The sequence below is a fragment of the Zonotrichia albicollis genome, chromosome 17 (assembly GCF_047830755.1).
Source record: "Zonotrichia albicollis isolate bZonAlb1 chromosome 17, bZonAlb1.hap1, whole genome shotgun sequence".
Taxonomy (NCBI): domain Eukaryota; kingdom Metazoa; phylum Chordata; class Aves; order Passeriformes; family Passerellidae; genus Zonotrichia; species Zonotrichia albicollis.
In genome coordinates this window covers 15,711,478-15,727,259 of record NC_133835.1, presented here as the reverse complement: position 1 = coordinate 15,727,259, position 15,782 = coordinate 15,711,478, and the positions used below count along the sequence as shown (strand labels likewise).

Below are 15,782 nucleotides of genomic sequence, written 5' to 3'. Positions count from 1 at the left end.
AATTAACTGAGAAAGTTATATACTTTCCAACAAAGGACCCTAAGTCTCTATGTGAAGTTGTATATTAAATGTTCAAAGTACTTATAAAACCCTGCTGAAATCGGGGAACACTCCACATCCCCATGAGAGTCCTGGGTATCTGTTTAGGAATCTCAATTTATGTGTGTGTGTTTGAAAAGCCTGGAAGATTGGGCACGAATCTCTGAGTAGCTGTTGCTGAAGCAAACAACTGTTGCCCTGTCGATAGATGGACTTATAGGGGAACTTTAATTGGTATAGGAGAACTTAATTTCTGTCTCACAGTAGAAGTCCAGAAGAACAAATTGAATGTGCATATATAATTTTAGGAAACATATAGTAGTGAATATTATTTGAGTTGCATTATTTTTTACTGAGCTGTTAAATTCAGCTGAGGTTTGTTGTGGATTTGCCCTGAATGAATAAAGGAGCAGGGTTTTTTTAGGTTGCTAACAAGTAAATTTTGTTCACTTTAATTCATGTTGTATTTTGTACCTAGAGTCCACTTGAACATCCCTTGGAAGTGAAATTCAGAAAGCAAACCAGTCTGGAACAAAGTAGGAAAAAATGCCATGAGGGAAATTAATAACCAAAGGAAGAGGAGCAACAGCTATCCTAGTTTTGACAGACTCTTACACAAAGTACACACAAACTCCTACAAATCTAGAGCTATAAAATTTAATATTCCAGTATGCTTTTAGAAAGCACATTAAAGGGTTGTGTACATGTGTTAAGTCTCATATGATCTGTAGGAGAGGAAAGAAGATAGTTTTGAACCTCCTTGTCTAGTGAATTGTGCCAGAAACCTGACTGAAAATCACAATCCTACTGGAGGCTGTGATAGGAGGGAGTCTTACTGATGTGGAGTATGGGAATGTGATCTCAGTTAGAGCATGATTCTTTGTTTGTAACCTGAGTGATAATAGATACAGAAGAAGGAGATGAAAAGAAGTTTAAAGGAAGGAATGCATAAGTGAAGATTTTTTTTTTTCCAAAATGTGCATAAGTTTCATGAATTACTATTTATTTCTATGTAAATTATGAATTAAAGGTAGAAAGCTTAGGGGATTCACAGGACCATCCAGCAGAGGAAGAGATAAGCAGAATATTTAGCTAAATGATCTTGAAATTAATAAAATAGTCATACCAAAACAATTTTTGTATCAGTATTTGTTACACTTTTATTGATATATTTTAGCTGGATGTTTTCTGCAGATCTGTAAATACCAGTGAGATGAAGTATCTTTTAAGCAAATAGAGAAAGAAGGTAGATATTTCTCTGAGAAATTAATATCCATACCCTAGATATTCAGGGTTTTGTCTGCAATGCAATTAAGCAGAATTTGAGCTCTTTCACATGTAAATTAGGTCACAATCTTAATCCTTTTTCTCATTGTTTACTGGACTTTGCAGGTTTACAGGCTACCTTTTAATTGGAAATTCTTAACATTTAAATATTTGTGTCTTTTCAGCATTTAATTTCTATCATATTGTATTATAGGATGCAAATCATACCATGGTAAATTTAATCTTGGATTAATGACTGTGCCTTCTTAGACTTCCCTGAGACAACATTTAAGAGAAGGACAGTTAAAAAAAAAATGTCTTACCTTAAAATTTCTAGACTCACGAGTATTTCCCAGTCTAAGAGTATTGAATCTCTGTATTTGACCTATTGCACTTGTAATAAATAAATGAAATATATTTGTTTATGAAAAATTTCAGCTGCCTATCAGAGCAAGCATGAAAAATTTTCAGATATTAAGATCTCTTTAAATCATGAAACATGATTATAAACCTATTTGAGCCTAGCTCAGGTATGGTGGATCAGATCTTCAGCTGTGGTTACCACTTGTATGTGTTGTCTGTGGACATATTCCGTTTACATCCAGAAGTCTAGAGAGTAGTTTGTGGCTATTGGATTTTTTTTTATTTTTTTTTTTGCTCACATTTAGACTCTGTACAAGTGGTATTTCAAAATACAAAAAAAAAAAAAAAAGAATATGTGCAAACTGTGTGTGGGGCAGCTGTGAAAAAATTTGATTCATTGGTTAAGAATGGATGGTTTGGAATTCTCAGGATAATGTTATGTGGCTCTGGATGAAACCATGAAAGCCTTCTCCTGTTCAAAGGTCACATGTACCATCGTGGGACTCTCATGCTTTCCAAACACCAAGTTGTTTACACACACAGATTATTGCATCAAATCAGCACATGGTGTTGCAGCAGTATGAATATTATGTTACTTGACAATTCAATAGCTGTTCTCCAGTGGAGAGAGGGTTTGTCATACTGGTAAAAAGATTCAAATATAGTTTTTTGATGTCCATATTAGGGATTGTGCAAGAATGACACTTTAATTAAAGAAAGGAAAATGAAAAGCCTAGCTCTTTAGGCCAAGTACCTAACACTGGTTCAAAAACTAGATTAACCAAGCATAAAAAATACCCTAGAGTCAGGGGAGGAAGAAAACCCAAACTCTTTACTTTAAGTAACCTTGAGTGGGTTCATGAGATACTAACTGAATATAAACTGACCCAGTGACTTTCTCGCTTGTGGTTTCCTAGACAAATAGGGTCAAAAAGTACACTGAGAGACTATCAGAACATTCCCTGAGTTCCAAACCAGGATTAACTGTCCTTTGCAATATGTTTGCTTAGCCTGTACTTAACAACCATCACAATGTCAACGTAGTAACTTGTCCCCTTGTTTCACTTTGGTTGCTGTTAGAATAGGCCCATCCATTCCCCACACAGATTTAAAAGCTGTTACCATGTTTCCCTTTGACCTCCTAAAACTGAAGAAAATTAATTTCAGTCTCTTTTGTAGTAGGTCCTTGTTCTGGTTGTTCTTGTTCTCCTCTCCATTCTCTCCATGTTCTTCTGTTTCTTGATTTTTTTTGGATGGAGTTGATATTGCATTCCAGCTAAGGTTTTAGCAGCGCTAAAGAGCCCTGAATAATTCTTCTGCCTGTCCTGCAGGTAGTATTAGGCTTTAGGAAAACCAGAAGTATGGTTGCACTTTTTTTGCAAAAGTGTGACATTTTTAAAGTATGTTAGCTGATTTATGGGGCTCTTTTGTACCATTAATTTGGCCTACATGTCATACATAGCTATCATCCATTTAATTTCCATTGCTGTTCTTAATTATTTCTCCACTTTTCCAAGATTTTTTTTGCATTGCCATCCTATCTGTGATCAGAATACGAAGGTACTTGCTGATGGCTAATCATACACCATGCAATGCTTTTGCTGGAAATACCTACTTGTCTGTTTCTGGTGTTTGGCAAGGAAGCAGATCTGGGTTCCACCTGCTGCTCTCTTGGGACTCCCACACTGGAAATGTGTATGCATGTGTGTGTTCTGATAAATAGGATGGAGGGTATGAATTTGTTTCTAGTGGAAGATGAAGATTTTGCAGAGGTGCCACGTGTAACGTAGCACTGGACCAGCCAAGAATTGTGCATTTTAGTAAACTCTGTTGTAGACTGACTGCACTTCTCTGTACTCAGACTGATCTGATCTTGTAAGGTGTGTAGTGCTCTTTCCAGCTCGCCTTGTATCTGCTTGACCTAGTGGACCTTATGGCCAGGTAACCATTTTTCTCTTTTAAATTTGATTTGATTGTTTTGTCAAAAGATTAATTCTTAAAAGCTAAAGATTGACAATTTTATTGTCTTCAGGATTTGCAGGGTGTATGAATACAAATCTTAATACTACTATTTGAAGAATGCCAGAGTGAATAAGAAGAAATGTATGTTTCTATAAACGGAGAATGTGATACTGCTACTGTTATATATAACAAACTGCTAAAGAGAATTTTTATTAAGTTCTGATATTTGAACAAGCCTACTAAGAACAAGTCACAAGCTATTTTGTTTTCAGCCATTCAAAGCTGCTCAGTTTAGACACATTCCTTGTTTGCTTTGTGGTAGCTTGAAACCACTTTGTTCTACATCTGTATGGTCATCTTGATTAAATTTTAATATGAAAGCCAGACACATAAGGCCTGGTGAACTAACAATCAGGGATAAGGTCACCATCTGCTCATTTAGTCAAAGTTTTGTGCTTAGAATTGCTTTTTACATTCAATTACAGGCCCTGAATGTCTCTTACAAGGATCAAATGAAAACAGGAAACCAACAGAAGGCACCTGTCCCTTGTACAGAAACTTGTGGCAGAACTTCTTGATGTTTGGCTCCATTAAATTTCCTGAAGCATTCTTGGGAATACTTTTGGCTTTTACTTTGCTTTCAGAATTTTCTCAGCTCATTACATGTCCCTGACTTCTGTACTGTACTGTTGCTCAGTGTTTTCTTGTACTGAAAAAATGGGACTGACTGATTCTCATGGTAATGAAAGATTCTGCACAGACAATTCCTACTCCTGGCTCAATCCTTGGGCTTGGAGTGGCTGTACATATTGAGTGTAAAGCAAATCCTCAAATCCTGTTATTTGTACCATCTGAGTAAGGAGGGAGCAAAATGAGAGCATTGGAGAAAACAAATCAGGTACACTGATTTGGTTTTGCCATCTCTTTTCTGTTTTGTTTTGGACTTTAATTAAAATGTCTTTTGAATTTTGAGCTCTCTGAAATCTGGGGACTGGGTGGGTACTAGTTACTAGTATGTATTTTTTATCTTAGGGTTATGATCCTGTTCTTCTTCTAGTCAAGGTAAATCCTATGATTTACAAGGAAGATGAAACTGACTTGTCACTACACAACACACCAAAGTACTTTATGCTCCAGGAATCTGTGTCACCTTTCAGGAATATTTTTTCAGGCTTTATCCTTTTTAAAATCTACCCTCTGATTATAATGGTATTTTAGTTGTATCAAACCAACAGATGTGTAAAATGTTTGTTTCTGTGAGTCCATTTCTTTACCATGTTACTGCTTGTGCTGTAACCATTTCTTCTGGAACCCAAGCTGAAAAACCATTTGTTAATACATCATACATCTCTAAAGTTTCTTATAACTCCTGTTGTGAGACAGGATCTCTATCAGCATTAATGACTGCAACTGCTATACAGCACAGTGGCCTCTTGTCAAGATTTGGGTGGCACCACAGAAGTACTACAGGGACCCTTGTCAGAGTATGTTTTACCCCAGGAAAGATTATCCCATTTTCAAGAACATACCTGTTATGGAGAAGTACTTTTCATTTCCTTTTGGGGGCTTGGTTGGAAATTGCCAATTACTTGTATGTCCTTCCATTCTCCTGAAGTTTTGTTTTGTTATGGCAAGTCCATATGGCCCTTTTGGTCATTCAGGTGCTTGCCTGGGAACTGAGGCAGGGGTATGGGGCATGTCTGTCTGATGTCTGCATGTCTGATTCCACTGTCCGTGCCAGTGCTGCTCCTGCTTTAGAAAATGGGATGAGGCTGCAGGCATGGGAACGGAGGAATAATTTAATAAGTATTTGGTTTACCAGGACTCATTGCATAAAAGAACATGTAGTCTGTTTCAAATGGAGATTTTCACAATTTACCAAGCGTTTGTTCCCTTCTTCTAGCTATGTATTCATTCAGTATTGCTGCTGCATTTGGTGGCCTGTGCTTTCCAGCCATGCCATGCAGTGTTATTTAACTGTCTGTAAAGCATATTTGTCTGTGCAATTCAATTTTCATCCATATTTTTCTAAGTGTTAACATTTCTTCATAGCATAATCTTACTCTTTTTAAGCTTTTTAACCCTTTGAATGTGGATTCATAATTTTCATCACCTATACAAAAATGCTACAATCTGAGGACAAGCCTTCAGAATAGGTAGGTACATATTGCCGTTTGTGCAGGCAGGGGAACTAAGCATCATGCTTTTAGAGTCACATTTTCACAGAGCAGAACTGATACCATTAGATTCCCTTGGGATCCCACCTCAGTAATGGGCTGATCTATCAGCACTTTGTTGTCATCCATTCCACTTTGAAACAATTTATTTTCTGCTTTAGATCCAATTATTTTGAACAGAGTTCTATAAAAAGTAAAACAGTTTATATCAATTAGTAGAAGCAAACATATGTTCTGTAGCTGTGCAAAGATTCTATTTAAAATTCTCAAGTAAAGTTAAGATGTGCATATTTTAAAATAAAACATAACATGTCACATATGATTGTGGCAGAAGGGGAGCTGAAATGCAAAAACATTATGAACGCCACAGAAGAGGCTGTGTGAAAGCCTAGAAATATTGATATGTCACCTAGTTACTGTGTGAGAAGCTCTGGGAAAGACTTGTCCATCATGTGCTTTGCAGGACAATTTCTTTGGCATAACAATTAAGTGGCAAGCCTGCATGTTTTGCTGCCCCTGAGGCCTGACAGAAAAGAGTACAACCAAATTTCTGACCATGCAGAACACAGGCTCTTGCTGACTTACCATCTTGGTCACCAAGCAGCTGAGGTGTCCATCATCTCTCACAGAACAGCTGCTCAGTGGAAGTGATCGACCCCAATGGGCCAAACAGCCTGTGCTGCCTTTTACCTGCCTAAGTCATCTCATGTGTGATAGGACCTTTGCTGCATTGTGGGACACTGATGAGGAAAGGGTAATTGAAAAGAGGGAGCAAACAAAAATAAATTGACAAGGAAGTACAACAAAAGGGGGGAAAGACAGAAATTTTTGGTCTTTGCTATTCTAAAACTGAGAGGGCAGCAGTGTGAGTGATGGTAGGACATTATAGGATTGGTTGGGAGTTTCTGAGGACAAGAGAAGTGGGAGATACTGTAAGGGAAGGGAGCATGGGAGAGATGGCAGAGCTACAGAGTTATCTCAAAGTAGGGAACATGAGTTGCTTGACAGCAACCATGGTATGAGTAGGGAGCCATGACCTGCATGAGAATTTCGGGGACAGAATATCACTGTTCAACACCTTGCACTGGATTCATGAAGGAAAAGACTTCAGATGTAACAAATGCCTTCCTTATAAGGCAGCCATATGTGTGCATGTTTTTTGAGGCCTTTAGCCAAGAAGGAAGGGATTTTAAGGATGTAAAATATTTTGTGTTCTTAAGAAGAAAAACAGATGTCAAACATCAGGTAGTGTTGTGGGCATAACTTGCACAGTTCACTTCATGGAAGATAGGCTCAGGATGTTTGTGTGGGAATTGGTCATCCCCCTGCGTTGGTACTGGTAAGCTCTAGAGGAAAGCCAGGTGTGTCTTGTATTTTTCACTATTTGTAAGACATGTTTGCTCTCTACTAATTAATAATTTGTTATGTGGAGGAAGGGCTTTTCTATTGTCAAAATTGTTGTTGTGGAGGAAAGTACAGCTGTATTCAGAGTAACTGACGTGGTTGATACACTGTGACCCTCAGCCTAATCTGAGACAAGGGAAATTTCACAATTGACTATCTTCTCTTAAATCAGAGGAGTTGCATCAGTCTAACTTGTGGTTATAGAATCTTGAAGTTAGGCATTCCTGTGTAATTATGACAGTATTTAGCTGAGGTCTGGATTAGTTCATTCAATCATTATGGAAGCACAGCACCATTTCAACATGCTGTAGTTCTCAGCAGATGGAGATGTATTTCAAGCCGTGTATATGTTTGAATGAGACAAGGCAAACATACAGATAAGTAAAAATAGACTAGGACCCAAAGTGCATTTCCTTTTTCTCTTAAAAGCTGAAATACTGCTTGACAACTACTGAACATCTTGTCCTCTTTGAAGCATTTGGTTTTTATTCCATGAAGGTAATATGGTCACATTTCAAAAAATGTTGTTGTGTCTTGATTGTATTTCTTGTTTAATGAATGAATCTCACTTTCAGGGTCTCTGAGTATAGAAGTTACAGTTATGAACTATAAAGGTGTTGAAATTTTGCAACAATGAATCCAATAAAGAGGATTAAATATTTATTTCTGTACTGTAGACAAGAGAGACTGATGTTGTTTTCCTACCTGTCACTATGAAATGATAACCTGGCAAGGGATGTATGACTTTTACTGACTTTCATGAGCCTTGGGAATGTGAATGCATCATGTGGTACATTTTTGCAGTCCTTAAAGACTCAAACATTCACCATTTCTTCCAGTCCTCAGGAAGCAAATTCTAAGAAGTGTAATAAACCAGAGATGGTGTATTTTTCAACTGAGTTATCTCTACAATAATAATAATTTGCATTGCTCATGCACCTCTTTTACATGCAAAATATGGATAAACATTCGTAGATTGGATTTTCTCTTGGTAAAACTAAAGACTATAAAGAGACTTAGTTCTTTTGTGAAGAACCTTAAGATCTAGTAGTGAAAACACTGTGTAAGAACTAGGTACTACTAGCTTTTATTACTTTTTTCAAAAGACTGCCAGGTGTCTAGGGAACCAAATGTGTGGAATGGTGTTCTTATGTTAGAGACTAGTAAAGATTCAAACAAATAACTAAAGTATTTACATGGGTTTACTTAATTTTAGACATTTGAATAATATAATCCCTAATGAAAATGGTGATGAACCTCTATTTTATCACAATTTGTAGACTTTACAGAGAGCCTTAAATAGTGGGAGATGTATAATTTTTTAATTAGATTTTGATAATTTGTCCTGGGGTACATGTGTATTCATGAAATCTCAGAGAGCGCTGTTAATCAGAAGGATGGTGCTCAGCACTTGCACAGCCTAAATGGTGTGTGCAGCTGCATAAATGCATAAATACTACTGATTGCAGTAACTCGTATTCAGAAATGCTTGTGCTGCTTTTAAGTATGACTGTACGTATGTTTGGCCAAGTTTTTTGATTATGATAGATTGCACAGTTTTGAAAAATTGGCAAATACATGCATAAAAGTATGGTTTTTTTTTTAAATGGCAAATACATGCATAAAAGTATGATTTTAAGTTGTATGTACATTCCCCATGACTGTGGGTGGATGTAAATAGGGAATGCAAACACCTGATTAGTTGATTGCAACTGAATGTACAAGTTCTCTGTGAGTTATTATTGAAAGTATTTGCATAACAGACATGTACACCCTGGTGAAATAGTTACTAAAATTGGAGCTCCTCACCTCATTGACATATTCAAGTTAGGAATGCAAGAGAGAACAGTTGGAATACAAGAGAGAACAGTTTTGGGATGTAATAGTTTTCTAAACTACACTTCTTGAATGTATAATTTATCATTTAGAAGGGCTTTCCATCAGAAGGTTGTTTTGGCACTGAGGTAATGATGTTGTGTACTGTGAAAGGATGGAAATGAATCATTCTGCAGTTGCTGGGGAAATAGCTCTTTACTTTTAGCTTGAAAGCAGGGACAATGCAGGCTAGAATGGTGTAAAATTGTAATGAATCCTGTGTAGTATCAATCTATCTTCATAACAACAGATCCAAACTTTGCAATACTTCAGCTGGCGCATAATGAATATGTTATATCACTATGCTAACAAGCTGCTTCAATGTTTTTGTGGATTCCAAAACACTATTGAGGGCATGGAAGCTGTTTAGCTGTATCTAGCTAGAAATGAGAATGAGTGGATATGACTGAAATCCTGTGCAATAATAAGTTCAGTTTAGATTTATGTGAAGCTAGATTCCTTTTTAAAAAACAATTCCCATTCTGAAATGGGTGATAATGATGTAACTGAATACATTAGCCAAATCAAGATTTGAATTTTAGCATGAATTGCACAGTATTAACAATTTTAGGATTAACTAGCAATGGACCATGTGTCCTTCAGATTATGATAGCTGTTTAAAAATGAGCAATCCACTCACTGTTTATGTAATAGGGCAAATTTTATCAAACCTGTTGGAATTGCATCAAATCCTGGTTTTAAAGTTTGCTTTTTTTGTTTTGAAAAACAGTTTTGTATTGCATTATTCTTCCCAGAGATGCCCGTGTAGCTTTGCAGTATTGTACAGGTTCACTAAAACCTTGACAACCAAGATCCGATCCCATTCCAGAGATTCATTCTTGCTAGCCTAATAAGAACATGGTCAATTATTATCCTTTTAATCCCACTGCATTTCCATGAGGAGCAAGGAAAGGACTTACTTCATTGCTTGGCATGTCAGGATTCTGCAAATGTACTGCTACTATTTCAGTCCTGATGCTCATATGGAGCAGAAAAGCGAGTCTTGAAATTACTCCGGAATTTCAATTGAAGTAGATAAGAAATTAGGCCATGGTAGTTCAGAAAGTAATGAGAGTAAATAAGGATGAGAGTAAATGTACACAGCCTTCATAGCTGGTTTTTACTGAACTTGGAGACTATCAATTACATGTTTACTCCTATTTGGATATTCTGAGAATCAAAAGTGTCCTTACTGTATCCTGACTACATACACTTTGAATCCACCATGCTGATCTGTTGCTCAGAACTGAGACAGAGAATAGCAATTCTATTCTTGGTAGGTCACAGAGGAGAGGAAATCTTCCATTAGATGTCTCTGCTCTGGTAGACTTTCAGCCTAGGAAGTAATGAGTAACATTACTGTTCCACTTCAGCAGGCTGTCAAATTAAATAAGTTTCTGTGATGCTTCTGGCATAGCTGGCCTAATGCATATGCAATTCATGTATTCAAGTAAAATAAAAATGAAATAACGTGCACAGTGAGTGTGTGAGCTGGAAAACCTTATGTGATTTCTGTGACTAAGGTAGGTGACTTGGGTGTTCAGTTGTGTTTCCCTGGAGCAGGAGGAGAGGCCGCTGGTGTTGAAAGTTGTAGCACTAGTACAGCCAGGGTTCCTGAAATGATCAGAAGTCTTCAGGCTACATGCCTATCCCCTTGGCACTAAGAAGCAGGGTGACATGAACCGCAATGGCTCCAGCTGTAGGACATATTAGAGTGTTTTCACTAATGCAGATATCTCTAGATATAAATTGCAAAACCTACATTGCAAAGTGAAAGGCAAAAGCCTGACTTTGAGATGTAGAAATACTTGAGTGAAATCAAAATTTCCACAGGCATCTATGAGTTTTGAACCTATTTTTCACAGAGACCTTGATGTTTGTTCTAGCTTTTAGCAACTGCTGTCCAGAAACAGAGAGAGGGCTCTTTTACAAGTCATATAGGAGCTGTTGCAGCTGACTGACTCTCTGGGAGCTTACAAGGGCTAAAAATATGGGAAAAGCTTTTCCTCTGTAATGCTATTTTGCCTTGTGTCTCTTAGAGCTTACACTGAGCACCTTTTATTATTGAAACAAGAGCTAACCCTGATCCAATATAAGATCCTAGATTTTTATTTTACAGAGGTAATAACTGCATAACCCCCTCTTCCAACTAGACAGGTATGAGAAATGTTGAGTGAGGCAGACTAGCTTCTGCTTACTGTTCAGCCGTTGAATACTTTGCATGGTGGAGGGCATGAGGCAGGGAGGGAAATGGCAAACAAGACTGGGAGACCAAGGACATCCACTGCTTGAGGACAAATTTGGTGCAATTGGTGTAACTGAAATGTGTCCTGTTCAGGAAATAGGTTGTAATATTACATTATCCAGATACGGAGTATAAGGACAGGCAACTTTCCTGAGAGAAAGAGGAACAGAGGAGGAGAGAACAGAGAACAGAGGAGGAGATATGACAGTCTGAATGGGGAAGGAAATTATGCTGAAAACAGAATAGCATTCACACGGATGGCAACTAAGAGATACCTTGAACTTGAGGCTAAAGACTGAAATGGTAAAACAAGTATAACAGAAAACAATTACAGATCTCCCATCCCATCTTCTGGATGAAAAGATCAGGAAATATTTATGAAGATGGGGAACTGTACTTGGGCTAGGACATTGATCATATGAAACTGCAATTACTCTGACATTGACTGGAATGAGAATTACAGAGGGATTTAGGAAGCTGGAGTTGTGTGTATTGACGGATTCTTCCTACCCTGCAGCTTGACAACCAACAAGATTAGAAGCCATTTGGAAAAAAGCTGCAATGGCTAAGCAAGGCAGCACATCTGCTGATACCAGCACGCAGGCCAGAATGACATTTGCTGAAAGTTAGGATGGAAGGAAATTGATGTTGAGTGTGAGTATGATTCTGATTTCCAGATGTGAGGAAATCCATGCTCTATTGTACTCTGTGGGCCATAATTTTTGGGTGAATTGAAGTGAATGTCATTTTACTGGATAACATAAAAGGTTCATTTTCAAGACTACATATGCTGACATAGGTTAGAAACAGACTCACGGATGCTGGAGGGGTTTGATTGTATTTGTCTTAAACTTTTGAGAATATATAGCTGATGCAAATATGATTTCTAACTAGGATCAAGGAAGTAGACAGCAAGTACCTGGCCAAAATTGCAAAGGTGTAGCTTTTATAAAGGACAAATGAAAAAGAAGATTATGCCTGTTAACTAATAGATTACAAAATACTGGAAAATGACAGGCCCAGAACACAATTTAATTCAGTTTGGTTTTATTAGACAAAATGAAAGAATGTGGTCGTTTTAAAGAAAAATGTAAAGAGATGTTGAAAAGAAGTAGATCCTTCTAATGATCAAATATTAAGCAGGATTTATTGTCACTGAGACGTTGCTGCAGTTATAGTAATCATATCCATCAAAAATGTACCTTCTCCAGGTATCATCTGATATATACCATATATATGCACATTAGTTTGCACTAAAAGAGCGAGAGACAATAGCTTTTTGGACCTTTTCATTTTCCTGCCCTAATGTTGTTTCTGATACACAAGTTGTGCTATGATACCTGTCTGAACTATTATCTCACGAAAAGCAATTAATCCATGATTTGGTGTGTTCAGCCAAATAGCCTTGCATTTGCTTTGAGGTTTTTGTGACTGTATGAGGGTAAACCCAGCTTTGAACCTTTAAAGCTGTATCAGATGGCTACAATTTAAATCTAAACTAAACTACTATGCTATACTATACTATACTATACTATACTATACTATACTATACTATACTATACCTAATATAATTAATATAAATATTCCTCCTATAGTGGAGGTATAGGAGGAAAGTTTACAAAGAATATAAAAAGTTTTTAAAGAAACTTACTAAAAAGCAAACTTTGTGGATAAATACTGGCTAGTGGGACAAAAAGCTTCACCTTTTCTCTTGCTCAAATAGTGCAGTAATGTTTAAAAGTAACACTTTTTCATATCTGTATGACAGAACACTATAAAACAAATACATATTAATGCAAAGTCTGTCATTTCTCTCTTTGGACTGTTATGAGACAGGATGGTAGAAGCTTAATGGAGAAATAATGCTAACCTCTTCCGTGTTGTTTTCCTTCATGCCATGGCAGTGTGCTTCCATCCAAGTGACATACACTGCGGTACCTGGTGTTGACATACATTTTCTAGCCACTGAGAGACTAAAGGCTGCTTTTCATTTACCTATTACATCTGAAAGAAAAGTTGCTGCTCTCCTTAGGCATAGACTACGATAATTACCAAAACATAGGTGCAATTTTTTTAAGCCAATTGACTCAGCGGAGACTGGCTGCATCCACAACTAGCTGAAACTGGACTAGTTTTTGTAAATGCACAAGAATTTTTTCTTGAAAGGCAATCTCTGTCCTCCAACCTGTGGGTGAGGTGAATTTGCTCCACAATGCTCCAGGCTGTGTTAATGTGACTTTTCAGCTTCTTGGCTTGAAATAAAGTTAGCCAGCTTGTTTAGATCCCACAGAGAGTATGTCTACATTTATTTGCAAAATGCCTTCTTGCCACAGTGTGATCCAACATAAAGCTATTGAACTTGGAGTGTTCTGTCTGCAGAGCTTCAGTGTGAGCCTAGAGTACACTTAAAACCTCCAAGGGACTGTATTATATCTGCCTGGAGGATGGAGAATTGCATGATGTGGAAGTAGTTAATGCCAGCCTGCAAAAAGACAGCTTGAGGAGGAGTTCTTGCTGGGTAGAAAAAGTTAAGACTGACAAGATGGTGATGAATATTTTTTCTGTGGGATGCAGATGACAGCAGTTAAGTGGTTCAAACAAACCACAGAAACCATCACACATACCTACTGAAAGGCAAATTACAAAGATGCAGAAAAAGCCCTATTCCAACAGCCCTTACATAATTTTTCCTGTAGAAGTTTTTTAAAAGCCACATGACATAATTTACAGGAAGACCCATGCCCTTTCTTTCATTGACATAACATTGTGGACTAACTTGTGGTGTATATTTACAGTGATGTAATGAATATTTAATGTAAAAAATTCTCTCATGGGAGCTTCTCTGAGCTGTTTGCTAGGAATGTTCATCATGACTTTTGTAGTGTTAACTCTTTGAAGCAAAATTATATTACTCTTTGGGCAAATTATATTACTCCACTTATTCTGCCAGACTCTTGGTAAAAATCTGCAAATTTCTTTTGAATTGAGATTAATGGGGCAGCATAACACAAACCCCAACTGGATCTGTCCTAGTAATCTAATAAATTTCAAACTTTCATACTTCCAGGATAAATATGCTTTTGAAATGTGGTTAGCATTAATATCTTTTAAGAACCACACCAAATTCACTATATTTTTCAGCAGTCTGTCCTGGATATTCCTTCTGTAGCGTACTTGTAGAACTTCAGCAAAATTAAGAAAATAACCTGTTTCAAAAGCTTTTTTTTACATTTTGCAGGCCAGAGAGTGAGAGTTTGCACAGCCACACAACTCCTACTACTTCTTTAGGAAAGCAAGTTTTTTTTCTACAAAATGCTATGGGTTGTAAGGGATCCAGTTCCAACACTCCCCCTGCCATGAGCAAGGACACCTTCTCCTAGCCCAGGTTAATCCAAACCCCATCCAATCTGGCCTTGGACACTTCTGGTCTCTGGGCACCTACAGCCTCCCTGGGCAGCTCAGGACTGATGCTGTCAGTGTGGACCATGCCTGAGGCAGGGAGATTTACAGAACATGCCCAGGATGTGCTCCAGGAATAATAGTGGGAGCTAGGAAGGTGCAAGGGGGGAAGATGGACACAGCACAAAGGGGCAGTGGCAGGGAGCGGTGCTGAGAAGCTGCCTGTTCTGAGTCACAGCACTGGCACCAGCGTTTCTCTGTGGAGGAGCCTGGGGAGAAGGTGATCTCTTCTGCTTTTTCAGCTTCTTTCTAATGTACAAGCTTCTGAGCATATTTGCACAAATAACTAAAATACAAGTAATATTAACATACACCTGCTGACTGACAGTTATAAATTTGCTGGTCTTGAAATATAGTGCTAAAACTAATACCAAACCAAAAGCTCTGGGAACTGTGTGTCTTCAAGAATTTTTCTTTCTTTTAGACACTAAAGAAATAGTAAAGATGGTCACAGAAACAAGAAAAGCAGTTTAGCTGTATTCCCTCTGCTATCTGCAACGTGATTTTTTTCACTGAGGTCAAGCGTGCTGTTTTCTGCATGTCTTTCCCTGTCTCCTACTCCTAAATGCAGTTCTGTGTCTTTTTGGAGCTTTCTTATTTCTGCAGAGGGAATCACTGCCATCTCCTGGTCAAGTAACAGAGAATAATAAAATCCTTCCACCCACTCATGAGCTGTACCATTGTCCCACTCTGTGGAAGCAGGGATTTTCAGTGGGGATCCCTACGGGTTTGGTGCAGGCAATTCCATGACTATTATACCAGTTATTTATCTGAGCATTCAGAGGAATAGGGAGCACTTAATTCATTGTAGGTTGGCTGTCTGGTCCAACAGGTCCTGACTACTTAAATTTGTACATTTGTTCCATCATTGGTGTAATACATAAATGGAGATAAATCCATTATTTGTGCTATAAAAGCGGGACAATTTAAGTGCTATTTCCTTAGACAATGCCTTAGACTTCTTTAAAAATACCCTTGCGGATCAACAACAC

General features: G+C 37.7%; 1 protein-coding gene across 1 annotated transcript in view; it reads left to right on the top strand.

Moving 5' to 3' along the window:
• The window catches only part of LOC141731120 (uncharacterized), a 51,065-nt gene that overhangs the window by 24,575 nt on the left and 10,708 nt on the right, over positions 1 to 15,782 (top strand). Inside the window, exon 7 of the mRNA XM_074553877.1 lies at positions 11,849 to 11,985. The gene's annotated coding sequence lies outside the window, so the exon portion shown is untranslated. The remainder of the gene's footprint in view (positions 1 to 11,848; positions 11,986 to 15,782) is intronic.